We start from the raw sequence: 18,956 nt of genomic DNA, 5'->3' as shown, positions 1-18,956 counted from the left end.
AGTCATTTGGGTGCAATAAAAATTAATACCCCCTAAAGTTGGGAGTGATGGAGAATAATCCAAAGTAGGGATTAATTTGGGCAGACGAGGCAAAGTTCAGATTAATGGGAGCTATCTTTTTGAAACGTCCAAAATAGTATACGGGACTAACATTATGAAATGGAGGGAGTACTACTTTTCTTCTATCCTTATCCTTTATCTTTATCCCTCCCTTTTTATCCCCCTAAACAAACGCCCCTTGGGTGAATTTTAGCCTAGAAACTTAGGGTGAGTATGAGTTAGGGATTCAAATCATTGAGGATGCCCCACATAACATGTTAATCAAATGGTGGAATTGTAATTATGAAGAACAATGCACAAGCACCAACTCATATTTATGACTCTTCACATGCTCGGTCACCCACATTTCCCACAATGAAAGATAAGGTGTTAAGAGAATCCATCCAATGTGTGTTTGTTAATGTCATTAATTTGCTAAATAGTACTACAATAAATTTGGTTTACGACCATGGGTCGTGTTAGAGAAGGAAGGTCCACCCTCACAAATTGTAGTTGATCTCTTGAGTTTCCAAGTTAAATCAGCAAGCAATAGTGTCGATATCCACTCTATTAGGAGAGAGAAAGAGAGCGTAGCAACACAACTAGGGATGGCAATTCAATCCGAGTTCGATTCGAATCTGATCCGATCCGATGAAAAATAATCTGATCCGAATCCGTTTAATTTGAGTCTAAATCCGAATCCGACAAAATAAGTCTGAATCCGAATAGAAGGCAGATTGGACTTGGACCCTGTGCAGAGTTCGACCGAGTCCGACCCGAGTCCCATCCGAATCCATGCCAAATTTGGGATATTTTTCAAATTGAAACACATATAACATATAAATCTATTTATAAATTCATGTTTAATAATTTATCCCACTTTGACTATTTTTTGGCCCAACTTCCTTAATTCAATTACTTAAAAAAATAAAATAAAATAAAAACTAGTAAAAGACTAAAAACTAAAAGGACAGTAAACAAAAACCCTAGGTCCCTAACTATTCACCTTCACTCTATGCACAACCACCATTTTCTTTCATATTCAAAGAAAAATAAACCACACTAGCTATTCACGCACCAGCGCCGACCACCACTCCACCCCGACGTTCAAATTTCCGGTGTCCAATTTCAGCCTGTTCGACCACCTCACTGACGCAGGTATTCTTTGTCACTTTGTGATTTTTCTTGACAAATCCGATTTCCTTCGTATGATTTTCGTTTTTTTGTTTTTGTTTTTTTGCTAGTTAGCAAAATGTGAGTACTCATTAGTTTCCTAGTTGAGTAGTTGCTACTTTAAACTATGATTAGTGTGCTAAGGTTTTAAATTAGTTTTAATTTAGTTTGATTTTTCTTTTTAGTGTGATTTTTTTAGTTGATTTTTCTTGCCTTTTTTTTTTTTATTTTTTTTATTTTTTATGTTTGATTAAATCTGCTAGTCTGCTTTTTAGGTGATTTTTTTTTTTGCTTTTAGTTTGTTTTTTCTATTGTGTATGCTTTGTTTTGTTTTTTTTTTGTTTTTAATTTCTTAGTTATTTTTCTTATTCTCTGATTTTTTATGTTTTAGTATGATAATTTTTTTATTTTTCTCATGTTGTAAGTGCGTTGATTTTTGACAATTGCTTATTTTTGCATAAATTCGATTATTTTGAGATTTTTGACTAAGATTAATTATTGTTGTTTAGGCTTAAACCATAGTGAATTTTCAACATAAATGGCTCCTCCTACAAAACAATTAAAAGGTAGTATCTATGTACTCCTCTCTCATATATTATTTTTATGCATACATTTTGGTAAGTGTAATTTTATGAAAGAATGATTTATTTTTAATATTACAATTGTATAGATATGAAAACCGATGAGGCATCTTCTAGTCCGGATGATTGTGAAGAGGTTAATGGCCAACCAACTCATACAAAGACTACTAAGAAACAAATGAATGATTCAAATACATCACATGTAGTTGTAAATGACAATGATGACGAAAATAATGATGAAAATGAAGATGATGAGGGTGGTAACGGGTGGTAGTGGAAGAAAGTTAACTTTGTAGGAAATTGGTTGATGGAGTATGGAGAACCTTTTGTAAAGGTTGTAAAGGAAATTTTGTGGGTAAGAGCTCAAGTGGCACTACACACTTGAGAGAACATACAAAAAGATGTATGAAAGTCAAGAAAACAATTGATCTGAGACAACAATTGTTGCTAGCTAGTGCAAGTAGGAGTGGAAGTCCTACTATAATAATTGGAAAATTCAAATTCAACCAACAAGTTTCAAGAAATGAGTTGATGAACATGATTCCTATGCACGAGTATCCACTTTCCACTGTTGAGCATAATGGTTTTAGAAGATATTCACATAGTTTGAACCCCGAATTTCACATCATTTCAAGGAATATCGTGAAATCCGACATTCTAAAGGATTACAAGGAAGAGAAATCTCGATTGATGAAGTTGTTGGGAGCAAATGAAAGTAAAGTCGCCATAACCACGGATATGTGGACTTGTAACAATCAAAGAAAAGGCTATATGGCCGTGACGACACATTTTATTCATGATGAATAGATCTTGCAAAATCGTCTTATAAGGTAATTATACTAATTTATCACATAATTAATTTTGGATTATGTAATTTTATTTTATCATCTTTTTATTCATGTGAGAAGGTAGTTACATAATAGTTTAGATTACTAATTACATATAATTATTAATTATTGTTAGGTTCATGTATGTTCCATGCCCACACAACAAATATACAATTAGTAAGGCATTGGTTGCATGTTTGAAGAGTTTTAATTTGGATGAAAAATTAAAGTTTCAACTATTACCGTTGATAATTGTACGACCAATGATGCGGTTATGGATGTGCTGCGTGAAAAACTTGCTCCTAGTAAGCTTATTTTGGGTGGTACTTATATGCATATGAGATGTTGTGCACATATTTTAAAACTAGTTGTCAATGATGGATTGAATATCATTGGTGATGCAATTGAGAAAGTTTGTGGTGTTGTTGCCTTTTGTACTTCTACACCAAAGAGATATGAAAAGTTTGAAGATGATTGTAATTATGTGAAAATTCCTATAACTAAGAAATTGATTTTGGACTGTAAAATTAGGTGGAATTCATGTTATGAAATGTTACAAGTTGCCCTCTTATATAAATATGCTTTTACTAGGTTGTTTTCAAAAGTTGGAAAAAGAGGAAAATATAAGTTTATGTTACCTAGTAAAGATGAGTGGGAAATGGCTAGTGAAATTTGTGAAAAATTGGCCTTATTTAGTAGGAAAAGTGATGCTTTTTCAAGGAAAAAATATCTTAACTCAAACTTGTATTTTGGAAAAGTTTGTAAAATTAAACTTGCATTGAGAAAATGGTTGTGTTGTGGGAATAACGTAATAGAGAAGATGGCTTCAACTATGATCTCCAAGTTTGATAAGTATTGGGAGGTTATTAATATGATATTAGTTATATACCTGTTTATTATTCATATTTTCTCTTAAAACTTTTATTACTTACTTTTGGATGGTGCACTAGCTTTTCACTTACTTTTAATTTTTCATGTCTAACTTCTTTTTCTCTCTCTTATTTTTTCTTTTTTTTTTCTTTTTTGGTATAGGTTATCATTGGACTTCAAGTTGGGAAAGCTCTTCTTGTCAAATTATGTTTGTATTTTGAATACAAATATTGTTATTGTAATATGACACTACTACAAAAATGGCCAAAGAGACCTATAATAAGAGACTTGTTGGTTAATACAACAGGTCTCTTTGATATAAGAGACCTAATATTAGAGATAACAAGTCTCTAAAATGTCAAAGGACCCACATGAGATTTTGGGACGAAAATAAGAGACCTGTTGGTTTGCTAAACGGATCTCTTATATATGTGCATAAGGATTAAGGACCCACCACAACTAGCGTACTCTCGCCTTTTCTTTGTTTTTTTTAAGAAAAAAAAATTTCCTTTTTAATTCTTATTCATTTATACAACTCATTATTAGTGGTATGTTCATATGACTCTCTTTTCTTGTTCCCCCTTATACGCCTCTTTCTCTTTCACCTCATCACTTGTCTAATCTCATTTCTCATTTTTATTTCTCACGAAGCAATTAACTCCTCCTAATTAACGACACTGCATCTTCCTTCAACGCCGGCGTTGCCTTCTTCTTTTAACTCAAGTTTGAGGCTTTCAATGTCAATTTTGACCATATATACTCCAGATCTAGAGTCTTATGGTCAAATTTGCCTAAATAATTATTCTACAATTGAATTAGTCTTAAAAAGGTATGTTTACATATCAAGTTAATTCTGAAAAGTTTTAAGGTTGTTGACAAGGTGCTTCTATGGCAATGGTTTATGGTTTGTTTGTTTCTTTTTTAAAAAAATAGGTTGTTCTAGTTTAGATTGAGTAGTTTTTGGTTTTTTCGTTGGTGGCTAGTGTTTTACGGGATTGGGGTTTTTTCACTGAGGGTTGGTTTTTCACGGGGTTGGGTCGGTTTATGACAAGGTTGGGTCGGTTTATTACGGGGTCGGGATGGTTTTCACGGGGGGTGGGTGTAGTTTAAAAAAGGGTTGGGGTGGTTTATACGGGAGTTGGGGTGGTTTTCACGGGGGTGTGGGCGGTTTGTTAGGGGTTAAAGCTTAGGGTTGGTTTATACGGGTTTGTTATTGATGATTTTTTCTTGGGGGTTTTTTTTTTTGAATGTTAAATTAAGTATATTATTTCCTTTGCAGTTTGCAGTTTGGGTCAATTGATTACTTTAATATTGATGATTTTTCTGGGTTTAGTTTGTATAACAGGATTGATTTATGTGCCCAAGAGTTAATTTATGTGGTGAAGATTGCAAATGGGATAATATATGTTTAACTTGATTTTGTCCCCTTAATTTTGTTATTGATGTTTAAATCAGGTTAAGGTTGTGTTTATGTTGTTGATGTCTAGTTTATAACCTGAATTATAAGTTTATAACCCTCGAAGCTTTTTTAATTGATTCTCTTAATGGTGTACAGGAGTTAGGAGGTCGGATGACCAATTCAAGAAACTCGCTTAGTTGATGTATGAAGGGCTAAAGATATTACCAAATGTGTTGGATTCACTTGCCATATATAATTGATGGGAATGTTGTTAGTTACTTGTTCCATAAATTCTCTTATATATGTAAATTATTGTTCGTATATACTTGTAAATGTTACTAGTAAATTCAATAATTATATAAGTTTATGTAAATTTATCTAATTTTTTAGTTTTGTAATTTTCAATTTTAGTAGAATAATTACAAAATAATAAATATATCTCGTCGATTTATAATTTTTTTTTAAAAAGAAATTTTTTAAAGAGACCCGTTACCTGACAAAACTGGTCTCTTTATGGCTATCAAAGAGACCTGTTATGTGAAATAACAGGTCTCTTCCCCTTCTTAAATATATGATTTATATACGTGCAAAGAGACTTGTTACCTTACTTAACATGTCTCTTATTGATTACAAAGAGACTTGTTCAGTTGAACAGGTTTCTTTAGCAAAGAGACATGTGAGCTAGAGACCTCTAAACAGGTCTCCTATGCTATTTCTAACGGGTCTCTTTGGCCTTTTTTGTAGTAGTGTGAATCATTAAGGTGGTATTGTTGAAAGACTAATTAGAAGTTACTTTTTATTGTTGTATGAGGATATTTTTTTATGATTTGGGACAATAATTTGCTTGTTTGTAGCAAACTTTTATCATGTAACTTAATTCTTATTTAAGTATGTTATGTTTAGACTTTATGCATATTTTTCTAAAGTTTTATGCACCAATATGATTAAGGAAATACAATTTATTAGGAATAATTCAAGAATTTATAGGTATTTTTAACAATTTTTTTTTTTTAAAAAAAAAATTCGGATCCATTCGGAGGTCCGAATATATGGATCGAATTTGGACCATGAAAATATGATTTGGATTCAGATCCGAATCCAGGGTCCATTAACTAAACGGATTGGATTCGAACTTAGGTGAATCCGACCCGAATTCGATCCGTTGCCGCTCCTAAACACAACATAACAAAAGTACTACTCCTATTAATCTGGTTTGACAATTCAATTTGGACTCGAAATGAAACGGTTTCAATTTAAAGCTAATCGGTTAAAAATGGGTCGATATGGTTAGTGGGATGGTTTGGTTTGGGTTTGTTAATTATCAGGCCAGTTTAGTTTCGATTTTTTTTTTTTTTTTTTTTTTTTTTTTTTTTTTTTTATGGTTGTAAAACAATCCAAGTCATAATCAGGTTTTTTTTAAATAGGCCGATTTTGGAATGGATTTACCCGAGTTAATGTGGGTTTAAGTTCATATCAACTCGGTTTAGAATCGGGTTGGTGATTATATAGGTTTGTTTTATTGAGTAACGGGTTAAATCGGGTTGGATTAAAACGGGTTCATTTCATTAACGGGTTAATTTGGATCGGTGAAAAATAAATACTAGGCCAATTTAATTCAAAATAATTTGGACGGGTTGAAGCGGGTTCAAAGTGAGTTTTGTCGAGTTATTTTCAATTGTTAGATTATATTATCTAGCACTAGTATATCATACTTTATTTAAAATATACAAATGTATAAGGTACTTAATGTTATTATTTCACGCTGGGATATGAAGATCCCTGCGTAAGCGTAAATCCCAAGAGTGGTTAGGCTCTGATACCGTTTTGTAACACCCCCGATTTACTAACAAATAATAAACAAGCATTAAAAGAAAAATAAACAATATTTGAATAAAATTGCGGAAGCATACACCTAAATCGGAGGTTTTACTGCCACACTCGACAACTTGTCAAGTGCTAATAAGGCTTACAAAATCCCAATAATACAACCCAATAAATCTAAGTGAGCTATTTATACAACTTTACAAACTCATTATAGCATACTAATCAAAACACTTGAGTTCCTTTAGCTACAATCACTTGATTAACCTGGTTATACAAACTTGACCGCTCACCATTAAGGACAAATTTCAAAATAGGTCGTCGCAAGGCCACCATAAGAAAAAGGCATGACCGCAAACACAAATAAATAGCACAACAAAACAATACACACATTAGCAAAAGCTGAGTAATCACCACATATCAGAATACAAAGAATAATAAAATAATTAACATTACTAGATCAATTAAACAATGTAGTTTAAAACTACATTACTGTAGGGAATAATTTCAAGCCTTTAAATCCCACTAGCTTGAACCCCACTGTGATCATACACTAAAGTACGGTGGCGTCCAAAAGGGAAGAAGATAGAGCAAAAGAGTCGCCAACAAGTTTTTAAGGAACTTGTAAACCGTTCACGAGGTGAAGGTTACACCCCTTAACGATCCAAGAGATCGTCAACTCCATAAGGTCATGAACCAAATAAGGGTTCGGGGATGATGGTACAAATCCAACCTAAAAGAGATTGAACCTGCCCTAATAATAGGCCTCTACTTTATTCTGCTCGTATTCATGTGCGCTTTCTGATTAACATACAATCAATAGGATTAACCCTAAACCTGTTTAATCTATGTTGGTTGAATATTAATGCACAAATAAACTATTATTGGCGATCATTTGAATTTATGATCACAATTAACCCTAACAAGATTATTAATTATCTTATTAAGCGTGATTGCAAGTACCAATTCCCTTTGACATGCAATAAAAGGTGATCAAGCAATAAAAATAAAATATGATACATATCAAGCAACATAATAAATAATCAATATCATGAATAATAATAATAATCATCATAATCATAATCATGTAAAACCATAGCAAGATCCTAGGCATGATACTAACAAGATTAATAACAAACCCTAGAATGTCACTAAGCGATAAAAATCAAAGCTTTAACCCTAACATGATACTAACATGAATAAATATTAGGAAGAAAATAAAAGACATCATAGCAATCATATTTGATATTAAAATTAACCTAGACATGATACTAGGAATCATAATAACAATCTAAACATGATATCTACATCATAAATCAATTAAAACCATTAAAGTACTTACTTGGATGCCTCGTACCTCTTTCTTTCACGTCTAGGGCGAAGGCAACTTCGAATATGGCTAGGTGTTTCTAGATCTTGTGAATGCGGAATTTTGTGTTCGAGAAAACAAAGTTTTAGAAAAGAAAGAATGAATGATTTTAAGAAGAGAATTGAAGATTCTTGGTGAATGAATATTGATAATCCGTCCATGAAAACGGAGTTTTTGATACGATATTTATAGAGAAAATCATCCAAAAAAGATAATTTATCAAAACAGAGTCTGAAGACCACAAAACCACTTTGGCGCCAGGACCAGTGGCTAGCGCCAGGCGCCAATGCTGGCGTCTGGCGCCAATCCTGGTTCCAGGCGCCAAGGCCTGGGGTTGGACGCCAAATCGGCTTTCAACGCGTTTTCGAAAATCTGATAAACTTACCGTACTGGAAGATAAAATAATATAATTTCAGTTGAAAATGCTATTTGATCTAATTAAAACTCTGAAGAGTCCTAATTGAATTAAGAATGATAAGAACCTTATAGAATGTTCTAGAAGACTAAAACCATTCCTAATTGCATTAGGAATGATAAATTATATTAGGCCCTCCTCTAGATCATTGGGCCGTACTTAAAGCTCAAACCGGGCCCAGTTTAGTAAATTAGCCATGAATTCCTCAATATTCATCGGAATTGGGCTTATAATATATCGTTGGAAAGGTATTTGCAAGCCCCATCCAACTACACCACTATTGGACCCATATCATGGACCAACCAAACTGGATTGGATGCTTTCTTAAAATAAAGTTTTCAAAAACAGAGAGAAAAGAAAAGAAATAAAACTTTCCGCAACACTAGACCTTTCCACACTTTCGTTTCATTCGATTATGATTCGACGTGAAAGACACTCATCACCGGGTTTGGTTTTGGGGAGACACAAATGGGTGTCTACAGAAGCCCCCACTTTGACTGAGTTTGGAGAAACGCGAGTTTCGAAAATGAAAGTCAAAGTAACGATAGGGACGGAGAATGATTCAAAACGTTCTGCGATCCTAAATCAATCTTGTAATGCCGATACCTGCAAAACTAGCATTAGTTAAACAGATAAAAGAGTTAAGAAACGCGTATCTTGCACCGTCGAGCACACGTCTCTGGAAGTAACCGATTTGCCGCTTTACTGCTGTTGTTTTGACGACCTCCTGCAAGCTAGAGAATGCCATCCCGCTTGAAAACTGCTACGCCTTGTAACTGCTTCCAAATTAGAAGATCGCTTCGCCTGAAACTAACTTCTCCGCTGTGATAATATTCCACGTCCAAGGGAATATCATCGAAAATTATTTCTCTTGAAATAATTCTCATCCGCATTATGATCATCTTCCATGCCTCATGAATTATGATCGAAGACAATTTCGCCCTGAAATTACCTTCAGTTGTTCATGACAACTTTCCGCCGAAGATATCTTCTCTTGAAGTCATCCTCATTTGATGCGATAATTTCCTAAAGGAAAATACCGAAGATCCACGCCTGTCGATCTTTAAAAGTTCGCCTGAACTTTGCTTTTGCTATGCCTGTACGTCGGCGCTCTTTGCTCTTGAACCTGTATGTCGGTGCCCTTTGCTCTTGAACCTATATGTCGGTGCCTTTTGCTCTTGAACCTATATGTCGGTGCCTTTTGTTAATGAGCCAATGCTTAGGCGCTTTAAGCTAAGTGAGACGATCTTTTCATCAGGTCGATCACTTTACGTAATCAAGCCGATTACCTAATCATGTCAAATTGCTTAGAGGGGCTAACTGGCGTACCAAGGAACCCAAAATATATTGCAGAAGGCTAGCACAACCCCAACAGGTGGCTGGCTGCTTTGGCGTCGCTGAAAAACAATCAGCGCCAGCCTTATGGCATTAGCGCCATGCGCTGAAATTGGCGTCTGGCGCCAAGCACAGAATGTGACGCTAATGCCTAGGGACTAGCGCCAGCACGGGAATCACTTTAAATTCCCGTTTTTAGATCATTTCGTGCTCTGGTTTGTTGCGAACGCTGCTCGAAAGAAGTCGAAACTTCAATTGATCGTTGCTCATTCGTTTCTCAACCGAATTTGCTCAAATTGGTTGCAAATCAAAGCTCTTCTCATCCATATTCCCGATCTATGTAAGTTTTCCTCCAACTCACACCGGTTTTTATGAATTATTGGCATATTCATTCACGAATTTCATGAAAATTCGAAAATTATAATGCTCAATTTGCTTTGTTTATCAAGTTTTATGCCATGAAATTGCTTGTTTATGTTTGTATATTGCCTTGGGAGTAATTTAAGACTTGTTTGACTCAATTCGGTGAAGAAATGAGCAATCCGCCATTGTTGGACCTCTTAAGGTCGTGAAGAACAATGCGGCTCGTTCTTGATGTTTTTGCTAGCAATTCTTGTTCAATTTGTCGCAATAATCACTATAGTGTTGCAAGAAATTGTTTGATTGCTTGAAAAAATGCTGTCATGCTCAATTTGAATTTGTGCTCTGTTTTAGTACTACGTACTCTGTTTTTGCGAACATAGTATCATGCGGCTAGGCGAACCTTTAGATACTATAAAACCTTAACTTATGATGGTTCTGCACAATGTAGCATGGCTAGACAAAGAGGCTCAGGTTCACGGTCCCGAAACACTGGACGGGAGCATGAGCCCGTGGGGGACGACACTACACCGTCCACTTCGCTTGGTTGGTTCCCAGAGTGGGATGAGCAGACCTTGTTCTTTGCCCCTGTCCACCACATTTCCGAGAGGGTAAGACGGAGAACCGAGCCTGGGAGGACACGGCATCACGGCTCTGGCTGTGATGGTCTAGGCGATTTGTATAGGATGCACATTGCCAGAGATCGAGAGACGAGACTCCTATGGGAGTCTTGCGGACTGGTTGCCCTGTTCGAGACCTCCGAGGCTATGGTTGCCTCCAGCGGGGGTCACCATGTAGTACGCGCTCTGGTGGAGTTCTTCTGGGACACCACCAACACTTTTCATTTTCCATGGGGTGAGATGATGGTCACTCCTACAGACTTCAGTCTCATCACAGGACTGGAGTTCACTTCTGTGCCGCTGCCGTTCGACGGTGGTATCGACGTCTTTTCTCCGGAGGTCGAGGATCTGTTGGGGCCGATTGCTGTTCGGGCCCGAGCTGAGGTCGAGACGACTTAGTTCAGCGCTAGAGGGATTCGTCGCTCGACGCTGGCAGCGGCTCTTGATGACGATGCAACCACCCGAGAGCAGCGGGTGCGCATCTTTGTGCTGATGTTGTTGTCAGGGACACTCTCCCCTAACAGGGGTAGTAGGGCATTGCTTTACTACCTCCCTGCTATTCGCGATCTCCGGCGGATCGGGACTTATGATTGGGCCAGCTTGGCCTACACTAACTTCGTTCGCGCGCTGAGGGACTCGTGTCGCCATCGGTCCTTTAGGACGAACATTGCTTTGTCTGCTTTCTGGAAGGTCGTAGAGGTAAACATTATTCCTTATAAAGTTTAGCCCTATATGTTAGGCAGCATTTACTCACTCGTTTAACTTCTTGTAGATCTGGTTCTATGAGTATTTCCCTTCCATTGCGCCGGCGAGACCATCGCCGAGGGGGTATCCGGTGAGCGCCTCTTGGGGCGGCCACCATGTGGACCTGTCTACTGCACGTGTCCGGAGTCGGATCATCTCGGTACGACTTTTAGTGTTTGCCTTTCTCTTCTGCGATGTTTTAGACATGTTCTTACCCGATTGGTATTTTTTATAGGGACCCGAGGTAGTATACCGACCGTGGGGCGGTTGGACAGTCCCTGGATTAGCCGCACAGTACTCTGCCGAGCGCCGCTACTTTCTGGGGACCTACGGAGCGGTTGTGTACTTAGGAGAGAGAGTTGCTAGACAGCACTCCTCCGATGCTTTTGTCGTTCCTGCTCCTCCACCACGTCACATGTTCGACGAGAGAAAGTTGTCGAGCATGGCTGAGGAGTCTGGTTCCCTCTGGCGGTCCCATGTGATCCTTGGGCGGAGTTATGCTGAGGAGCTACTTTCTTTGTTGGCTCCAGCCCCTGTACCGGCCGAGGATGTTAGGGTAAGATCCTTAACTTTTTGTTTTTCGCTGAGTAGCCCCCAAGTAATACCTTGCTGATTTCTTTCTGTTTTATCAGGATGGTGCCACTGAGTTTGTGCCACCTCGTATGTCCATCCACTACCAGGGGATGTACGGGCCGATCGAGGAGATGAATTCTCCGGCTCCTGAGGGCGAGCGCTTTGTGGAGCGGTCGATTCCTCGTCACCAGACTAGGGTAAGTCTAGTTCTAATTCAGAATCTTGTATTCAGTTATCATGCATTTTTACTGACTTAACTTTCCTTGACAGTTCTCATGCGAGGTGGTTTCGGCTATGGCACGATGCATAAATGCCTTCCGGAGCCAACTCGTTCGGATGAGGAATGCGGCTACCTGTCGTCGAGACGACACTGTCCGAGAGGTAACTTTTTTTTACTTATTATTTCTGCATTATGCTTCAGTTTTATCTTGTTTCTGATTTAGTTCTTTTTGCAGGGTCAGCCGATTGCTTCTCACACCCGTACGAGGCCTGAGGGGCGGAGAGAGCCGGCGAGGTCTAGCTCGAGACGTCGTCGCACTTCGTCCGGAGGTAGAGGTGGTCGTTCTGAGGCTGCTCGAGCCGACGTTGCTGAGGGCTCAGGGTCTTCTTTTGAGGGTGCTCCTGCTGCACCGGTAGGAGAGGCTACCTCGGCTTTCAGAGGTGGTGGGATGCACGAGGTTGGCTCGTCATCGCAGCAACCTCCGCGGTCTCAGCCCCGGGTTGACCTTGGCTGGAGCGGTCCTGTTTTGAGTTTCCCTCCTCCTACGGAGGCTGGAGCTGGTGTTGAGGCCGAAGCTGGTAGAGAGGTGACTCCTCGGACGGCGCATTTTTATGGCATGATGGGCCTACGTCCTCCGGCGCCGTAGTTTTCTTCTGTATATGTTTTTTTATTTTGACTTTTTATAGAACTTTGCCTTTGACTTGTTATTTAGACACTTTGTACTTTATGTTGCGTTGTGATAACAAGTAGGGATTATGTTAGTGTATGTTAGTGTGTGCAAATGTGATAACAATTTTGCGCAAAAATTCCGTCATTTTTCTTATTGATGGAGGGTAGTATCCGACTCTCTCCCCCAAAAAGAAAAATAAAAAGGAGAAAATAAACAGAGAAAAAAGCTGATATTCGAAATTAAATATAAAATTCAAAAATAATTTGCTATATTTAATTAATTAAGAAAAGGATAGAAAGATATTTAGAAGAAATTAAAACGGGGCCATAAAGTCATTAACCGACTCCAATTTAATATCAAAACGCAAACTGAGCACGCGCGGCTGTCCTGCTGACTTGGCGCGTGGCGCCAGGCGCTACAAATAGCGTGTGGCGCCATAAGCTATTGTGTGACGCCAATATCGGGGTTTTGACGCTAATGGACGCTGACTCCATATTTCATTCAGATTGAAATTCCTCGTAATTTGTGCATAAATAGCCCCCTGCTCAGCCGATTATTCACAAAATTCAAGCGAAAAAATTATTATTCTCTTTTAAAAAAATAATTATCATGTCTTTAGCCACTAAAACTTTTACCCAATATTCTCATGAATGGTGTCGATCTCTTAATGATAGAGAAAGAAAAGAATTGGATTTATTTCACTTGGGGGGAATTTATGGCATTAAAGGGGTAGATCTAGACATAGACTTCATACATACCGCTTTGGAATATTGGGATATTGATACCCATTGTTTTAGAATAGGGTATGATGAAATTAGCCCTTTGCCAGAGGAATTTGGTGCTATTTTAGGCTTTCCTGCAATAGACCTGGTAGTAATCCCCAGGGTAGATGCATATTACTATAAGGATTTTGAGCGCTTTTTTAACTTGAAGGAAAGGGATTTATCAAAAATAGTAGATGGCAATGTAGTGAACTTAAAAGAATTCGCACGCTATTATTTTGATAAACCGCTTTCTAGATCTTTTCACATATATAGAAGAAGGGCGTTCTTATTCTGCATGCTTAATCAATATTGTCTTAGTAGTGGTAAAACTAATGAGGGACAATCAATTATAACCACTGTGCTAGAACAAATTGAATCAAGGAGAAATCCAATGCCATTGATAGTTGGAGAGACTATGATTAGTCTAGATGAATTGAAAAGGGACCCAAAAGCTCCTCTTCGCGGTTCTCCAATTTTATTACAGGTAGAAAAATAATATTTTTGATTACAGAAATAAAAAAAAATATTTTTGTATTGTAATATTAATTTATTTGCATTGGAAATTTTTTACAGATGTGGCTAATGGAGAGGCTAGGATTAATTAGCCTTCCGGACGACATTGAAAATTATACGCCCACTTGCTTTGTGAGAAGGAAGAAACGCATTCCTAAAATTGGGCGCCATGGGTGGAAGAAAGTTTTTGAATCACGTGATTTTGCTATCAGGTGGGTCATCCCATGGTGGAAAATAAAAAGGATGGTTGGTGTTAACAAGCAACCTTTCTGCCATCTTCCAAGCTTGTCTCGCATGACATATTATTACCCCTGCAGAGTAAAAAGACAATATGGCTTGCTTCAAAATATTCCTTCCGGGGATCTTCGTCCTCCCTATGAGTATCCCATATCTCAAGAAGTAGATAAATTTGACACTTACTGGAGAACTAGACCTTTATGGGAAGTGATTACCCAAAAGGTTCCCCCTTCTTTACCTAATGATGTAAAGAAGTGGTTGTTGAAGAAGTCTTCAATTGATCAGGGTAGAACCGATGTGAAGAATCGTCTAGGTGACAGGGTGACACCGGCCAAGGAACGCTTAGGTGCAAGAATTGAGTTCAAGACACCTACAATGCCTAAGAAGAAGAATACTACTAAAGACAAGGGGAAAAGGAAAGCTACAGACAAGAAGGCTTGGGTGGAAAAGAAGCATGGGGTGCTAGCTGAAGGAGAAACAATCTATTCTAAAATTGAATGTAGGTCCTCTAAAGGATGCCTACTGGCTAAAGTAATGGATGAAGAGGAGGAAACAGAAAAGAATTGGAAAAGAGCAAAGAAGGAGAAGAAAGACTAGAACATTGCTTAGCTTTAGATTTATTATATTGTTATTAATTTAAAGTTAATTTATTTCAGCCTTATTTGAAATCCATTAACAATGTAATTTTATTTCATTAATGAAATTTCAGCTTTCAATTAAATTGTTACTTTAAATTTATTTTATTAAAGCAATGAAAAACCGAAAAAAAAATTAATTTTCCAGAAATTCTTCGAGTACGTAAATCGAAAATTTTCCGAAAAACACCGAAATTTGCCCAGATTTTATTTCCGACCTAGCGCCGGAAATTGTAGATTGGCGCCAGCTAATGAGGTCTAGCGCCAGGCGCCAATACCATCGTCTGGCGCTAACGTCCTATTTCTGGTGCCAGGCTCTCTTCTGCGACGCCAGTAACTTTTCCGACTTTTTGTTGACTTCTAGTTGATTCTGGAATGCAGAGATGTCGAAAAATAAAGTGGCCGCACCCGTAATGGGTTGCCTACGTATCCTTTCATAAGGAATCAGGCCGAACGTAGCTCTCTTGATTGTCCTAATCAAGTAATCATGAGTAGTATTTTTTAAGTTGGTCAAGATTGGTCATGTTTGAGAATTCATTGCCATCCATGTCAATTAATTTTGCTGCACCACCTGACAGGATTGTTTTGACAATGTAGGGGCCAAACCAATTAGGTTTAAACTTTCCCCTTGGATCTAAAACATTTTTCCTTAACGCTTTTAATACCAAATCTCCTATTTTGATATTTCTTGTCTTGACCTTCTTATTAAAATATCTATCCATACGAGTTTGATAGCACTGAGTGTGATGTAGAGCTTCTAGTCGTTTTTCGTCGAGTAGGATCAATTCTTCATATCTTGCCTTAGTCCATTCGACTTCATCGAGTTTACTCTCTAGCGCAATACGTAGAGATGGTATTTCTAGTTCGACAGGTTGTACGGCATCCATTCCATATACCAAAGAAAATGGTGTATTTCCTGTTGACGTACGGATTGACGTGCGATAACCCCACATTGCAAAGTGAAGCTTGTCAGGCCAATCCTTGTAATTTTCTGTCATTTTCTCGATGATAGTCTTTAAATTCTTGTTAGCTGCCTCGACTGCTCCGTTTGCTTGAGGTCTATAAGGGGACGAATGATGATGTTGGATACCATATTTATGTAGCAATTCTTCACATTCGGCTTGAAAGTGAGTTCCATTGTCACTTATCATTTCATGTGGGACTCCATATCGACAAATGATGTTCCTCTCGATAAAGAGTGCTACATGTTTTGCAGTGAGTTTAGCATATGATTGCGCTTCAACCCACTTCGTAAAGTAATCAATTGCTACTAGAATAAATTCGTGGCCTCCTGTCCCTGGAGGAGTGATCTTGCCAATTATGTCAATTCCCCATGTAGAGAATGGCCAAGGTGATGTGTAGGTGTAGAGCAAAGATGGAGGAACGTGTTGTAAATTGGCATAAATTTGACACTTAGGGAATCTTTTCACATATTGATGGCATTCCCTATTCATGGTAGTCCAATAATACCCTTCTCGCATTATTTTCTGGACTAACATTTTGCCATTTATATGAGTTCCACAGATTCCTTCGTGGACCATTCTCATTATTCTTTGTGCATCTACCTTCCCTACACATAGGAGAGCTCGACCTTTAGGTACCCTTTTATGTAGCTCGTTGTCTATGAGTACATATTGAGAAGCCAAAAGTCTCAAGGCTCGTTTCGCTCTTTTGTCAGCATGAGGAGGGTATTCTCCATTGGTGACGTAGTTGAGAATGTCTGTGTACCATGGTTCTTCTTCTTGTTCTTCATCTTCATCTTGGACTGGATTGTCGTCTTCTATAGCCTGTATATATGCCGGTTTGTTCCTTTCTTCAATAGTTAGAGGCATTTGCTCAATATCCGTGGGATCCTAACCATTGAGGCTAATCTTGCCAAGGCATCAGCAAATTGGTTTTCTTCTCTAGGTAGATATGTGTATTCTACCTTCTCTAACTGATCGGTAAGAGTTCCCAGATAAGTTTGGTAAGGGGCTAGGCTTTCGCTCCTTACTTTCCACCTTTTAGATATTTGATTGATAATCAGAGAAGAGTCTCCGAATATCCTTAACTTCTTTACTCCCAATGCCAGGGCTGTTTCAAGGCCTACCACGCATGCTTCATATTCAGCAGCATTGTTGGTAACGTCGAAATCAAGCTTTATTGAGATTGGGACGTGTTCTTCTTTAGGTGATACTAGTAGCACTCCGACACCACATCCCTTTTGGTTTGAGGCTCCGTCGAAATACAAGGTCCAAGTATCATCTTCAGTGACCATCAAATCTTCATCTGGAAATTCATTGTCCTGTATTGGTGTCGAGTCTTCTATTGGAAAATCTGCCAGAAATTCTGGCATAAACCGCACATCGAACTGGGCTAAGTTGACTATCCATCTTGAAATACGTCCATTGAGCGTTGATTTCTCGAACAAGTATTTGAGTGGATCCAATCGGGATACCACGAAAACGGTATGCACCAACATGTAATGTCTTAACTTAGTTGTGGCCCACACCAAAGCGAGGCACAATTTCTCGAGTGGTGTATAGCGTGTTTCGTATTCGAGCATCTTCTTACTTAAGTAATAGATTGCATTCTCTTTGTTTTCCACCTCTTGTGCTAGCATGGCTCCCATTGTCTCTTTGGTAACCGTCAAATATAACCTAAGAGGTATTCCGGGAAGTGCTAGCGCTAATACGGGAGGGTTTGCGAGATAGGCTTTGATCCGGTCAAAGGCTTTTTGACACTCATCATCCCATACTACTGGTACGTTCTTCTTGAGTTTTTTGAAGATTGGCTCACATATCGTTGTTAGTTTTGATATGAACCTACTTATGTATTGCAACCGGCCAATGAATCCTCGAATCTGTTTCTCGGTCTTGGGCGGTGGCATTGACATGATTGCTTTAATCTTGGTTGGATCTATCTCTATTCCTCTAGAGCTTATGACGTACCCCAAGAGCTTGCCTGAGGTGACTCCAAAAGCACATTTTGATGGATTCAACCTCATATTGTATTTTCTTAACCTTTCGAAAAATTTTCTTAAGGCTACTTGATGGCCTGGACGGTCCTTTGATTTTACAATCATGTCGTCGACATATACTTCAACTTCTTTGTGCATCATGTCATGGAGCAAGGCAGTTGCTGCACGTTGGTAAGTAGCACCTGCGTTTTTCAACCCAAATGGCATTACCGTGTAACAGTAAGTGCCCCATGGTGTGATAAAAGTTGTCTTCTCCATGTCTTCTTCCGCCATGAGAATCTGATTGTACCCTGCGTATCCGTCCATGAATGAGAGAAGTGCGTGATTTGCTGTGTTGTCTACCAGAATATTGATGTGTGGCAAAGGGAAGTCGTCCTTTGGACTTGCCTTATTTAGATCTCGATAGTCGACACACATCCTTACCCTTCCGTCTTTCTTTGGAACTGGGACGACGTTGGCGACCCATTCGGGGTATTTGGATACCTTGATGAAACCTGCAGTTATTTGTTTTTGAACTTCTTCTTTTATTTTAAGTGCTACGTCGGGTTTCATTCGACGCAACTTTTGTTTTACAGGTTTCATTCCTGGGATTAATGGTATAGTGTGTTGAGCTATTTCTCTGTTAATGCCTGGCATATCTTCATATGACCAAGCAAATACATCGATAAATTCTTTAAGCAAGTTAATCAAATCGGTTCTTTCTTGTTTATTCAATGTTAGTCCGATTTTAACTTCTCTTTTAAGAGTTGAATCATTTAAGATGTCAACTGTTTCAGTCTCTTCGATTACTGGTGTTTTCTTTTCAAGTGTTTCCATTTCTTTAATAAATTCT

General features: G+C 38.2%; 2 long non-coding RNA genes across 2 annotated transcripts; both read left to right on the top strand.

Annotated features, from left to right (window-relative positions):
• The first annotated feature begins 910 nt into the window (after positions 1-910).
• LOC145634745 (uncharacterized) lies at positions 911-5,329 on the top strand. The gene is made up of 5 exons (XR_014113524.1): positions 911-1,197; positions 1,722-1,778; positions 1,883-2,623; positions 3,653-4,319; positions 5,046-5,329. It is a non-coding gene; the product is annotated as an uncharacterized LOC145634745 (long non-coding RNA).
• Positions 5,330-12,298: 6,969 nt separating this feature from the next.
• LOC145634744 (uncharacterized) lies at positions 12,299-12,679 on the top strand. The gene is made up of 3 exons (XR_014113523.1): positions 12,299-12,323; positions 12,397-12,507; positions 12,582-12,679. It is a non-coding gene; the product is annotated as an uncharacterized LOC145634744 (long non-coding RNA).
• Positions 12,680-18,956: the final 6,277 nt, after the last annotated feature.

The sequence above is a fragment of the Chenopodium album genome, chromosome 6, assembly GCF_948465745.1.
Source record: "Chenopodium album chromosome 6, dcCheAlbu1.1, whole genome shotgun sequence".
NCBI classification, from domain to species: Eukaryota; Viridiplantae; Streptophyta; class Magnoliopsida; order Caryophyllales; family Amaranthaceae; genus Chenopodium; species Chenopodium album.
The sequence above is the reverse complement of the archived record's forward strand: the minus strand, read 5'-3'. Positions and strand labels throughout refer to the sequence as shown.